The 3,303-nt window shown below is 38.1% G+C and overlaps 1 non-coding gene across 1 annotated transcript; it reads left to right on the plus strand.

The window, feature by feature from the left end:
* Positions 1-2,515: 2,515 nt before the first annotated feature.
* On the plus strand, positions 2,516-2,587 carry TRNAD-GUC (transfer RNA aspartic acid (anticodon GUC)). Its single transcript has one exon. It is a non-coding gene; the product is annotated as a tRNA-Asp (tRNA).
* Positions 2,588-3,303: the final 716 nt, after the last annotated feature.

A 3,303-nucleotide genomic window follows, 5' to 3' on the forward strand; every position in this document is an offset into this window, starting at 1 on the left:
TGTTTACTGGGGAGGATTTATTAACCCAAGCGGTTTTTTTTGCCCTTGGTAATAGCTCGGATTAGAAAAATTTCGAAGAAAAGATGACAGATATTTTACTTGTGGAAACGTGCGATGGTGTTTTCGAAATACCCCGCGATTCACCAAAACGGTGTGTGGCAGGGGGTGTAAGCACCAGGTGGGATGGGTAATTATAGAAAGGAAGAGTGCTTTAAATGGTTATAAAAATGGAAAAAAAACATTAGCTAAAAAACTTCAAATAACGTGAAAATTTATTTACGTCGTGTCGGAGAACTTATTTCTGAACAAGACTTAATTTCACCCACTAAAAAGTTATTTGTAATATGGAAATTAAAGGGTTAAAAATATACCACAACCATTTACACGATCGACCTCCACCATACCAAGACAGGTCATGCTGAAGTGAAAAGTAAGAAGAGAAAAGTGCTATTAACTCATGGTCGTGCAACTTATGGTCACGACCCCATAAGGTCATGTCATGGCCATGGTTACAGAATACATGAGAGTGCAATAACCAAAGAGATGTATAGGGAGAATATGAGGGGGTGCTCGGAAAAAGGCGTTGGTGTGGGAGACCTTAAAGACGAGTAACATAAGGAATCTCAGGAAGGAAATGTATGAGTTTGCAAATAAGTACCCTAGGATATGGCTCTGCGGTAGAAATTAGAAAATGGGGTTGAGTTCCCTGATCCATGGCTTAAATACGAATCTCGTAATTTAGTTTCTTTGATTTAATTTCTTCGAAATGGAACAGTGTAAAGAGTATGGCTGCTTAAATTAGCATGTACAAGGATTCGCCTTTTGTTAGTTATATCCATATCGGGTTGTGCATATCCGGAAGTCTCCGAAAACCAAGTCCTCACATAAAGGTGAAGTCTCGCTCAAATTACATTTCTATGCAAATACCTCCTGCTTGATGCAATGATTGCCAAAAGTGTACGTTCTACGTCGCAACTTCAGTTATTTTACGATCCTTTCGTGACAACTCGACCACACCTTTGTTCACGATGGCCGTGTGTTTGGTTAAAGTAATTCGAGGTACTTATATATATTCCAGCGCCTTTTTTGACGAGGTAGCTATGGACGTAATTTTTTCAGAGATTTTAATGTCCTTACCGAGAAGCAGCATTGGGTGATTTAAAATAATTACAAAAGAAAACGATATGAGGCTAAAACGGGACCACTTCATTCAAATGGCTCGTAAAATATGAAGGGTATGTACTCCTAAGCTGGTGTACGACTTCCGCGGTGTTTTGTCTGCAGAAAACTGGCCGAACTCTCCATTTAAAATAATTTATGATTTGATAAACGAAGTATGTATTTTCTGTAAATGGCCTGAGACAAAATTTTTAAAAGTGATGTAATTTGTGTTCCATACAATTGTAATCTCTATTATAGTTTGTGTGAACCTATTTAGAGTTTATAAAAAATAACCAATTAGGATAGAGTGATTTTCTAGCATATATTATTGTAAGTACTTATTAAATACACTATGGTAATTGTGGCGCTATTAGCACCTTATTTGGTTTACCTGAATGTTAGCATAGAATCAGTTCCATGTTCTGTCTCACCAAATGTTTTTTTGTGATTTTTCCATGCCAACCTGAACTGTGTGAGTGCCAATACTAGGAGCCCACCCACTCCGATTGTGGCGATTGCAGAAGCCCGCACAATTTTCTATCGAAAATGTTCCAATGGAACTACAAATGTGGTCATAGCATCCAGTAAAGTTTATCGAAGTAAACTTTTTGAAACGTAAGAGATAAGTTATCCCGGCCAAATATAACAAAATGGCGGTCCCCTGAACCAGATCGAATTTCGTGTTAACGAAATTAGTACTTTATTTAAGAGAGCCCTTCATTCATTATGTAGAACTTATTTTTGCCAACTTATTTATTATTTGTATTACTTTCCTTCTAATAAGTTAACATTTTGTACAATTAAATGAGAACTTTTGAATCAAACGGCACTGGCTAGTAAACGCTTCTTGTGACCATAAATTGGCAAAAAGGTATGAAAATCTTCATTGAAATGGCATTGTTAAAGTTTATAGAAACATTTTAGGAAGAGAAATATTCGTTTAGGTGGCTAAATTTTAATTCGCTTGCAATCTACCCTACAAGTATTGTATTTTTTGTAATTAATTCACACATCAGGGTAGGGGGGCCACTTCCTTTCCCTGTGCCGGTTATGGTTTCCCAGGAAAACCGGGAAAATGCGTGCCAGCCTTTTGACGTAAAAACAAAAACCGCGGAGCGCATACACAACGCACTAATGTGCATTATCCATGTCTTGGAAACGAGATCGCGATCTCGGTATGCGATTCCCTTGATCGAAAGTATCCACACCAAGTCTCTTCTACGTAAGACTGCCTGCGGCGCAAATTACACTGGCGGCGATATCTCGAGATGACCTTCGCAATGCACCCATTGGGAGAGCCAAAGAAATACGGAGAGATGGAATCTAATGAGAAAAACTGCCAAGCGACATCATGTCCTCGGTAGTATAGTGGTCAGTATCCCCGCCTGTCACGCGGGAGACCGGGGTTCGATTCCCCGCCGGGGAGAATTTTTTCCCTGTGAAAGAATTAAATTTCTTTTATCTATTAGTCATGTTATTCCTTGTCGTCACTGCTCGGATTGTCTTCGTTTTATTATTATTATTTATATTACGCTTGCTGTTTCTAGCAGTTTTTTATTCTTAATTAAATGGAGCCATTTTGTCTCATTTCCTCGAGGACACTAGTTCCAGGATTACCAGAATTAAATGCGCTCACGCAACTTACTATGAAGTTTAGAGTGGGCAAAGATAGCATAACCCTCTGATAGGTTCCCTGTTTTGCGTCCTTCTTCATTTTCCCTATGTACTTGTCTCGTGGCCTTCCTCGCGGGATCTTTCCGTCAAATTTTCCTTCATTTCCTTAAGCTCTATAGGGTTAAGGCTCAGCTCGTTTGGCTTAACCGTTTACGTTTAATCCTTTAAGGAAATATTATTTAATATAGTTGGTCTAAAAGAGGCTGTAAGAAGCTCAATTTATCCTTTCGAGTGTTTTTATCATGGTTGACATTATTTTACAGAAAAATGTAATTAAACTAAAAATTAAGAAGAACTTAATTTTTGATTTTGCATGCTTGGTGCTGAATCACACTCTGCCGCACACTATATCGGTGTCATATAGAAGAAGTTTTGACCTACACTTCGAGGAAATGTGTATTGCTTTATCAAATGCGAGTAATTTCAATATGCATTTTACTTTTGGGCGTATGTTTCCATTTAAGGATC

Source organism: Hetaerina americana, unplaced genomic scaffold (assembly GCF_022747635.1).
Source record: "Hetaerina americana unplaced genomic scaffold, ioHetAmer1.1.p SCAF_19, whole genome shotgun sequence".
In the NCBI taxonomy this organism is placed as follows: domain Eukaryota; kingdom Metazoa; phylum Arthropoda; class Insecta; order Odonata; family Calopterygidae; genus Hetaerina; species Hetaerina americana.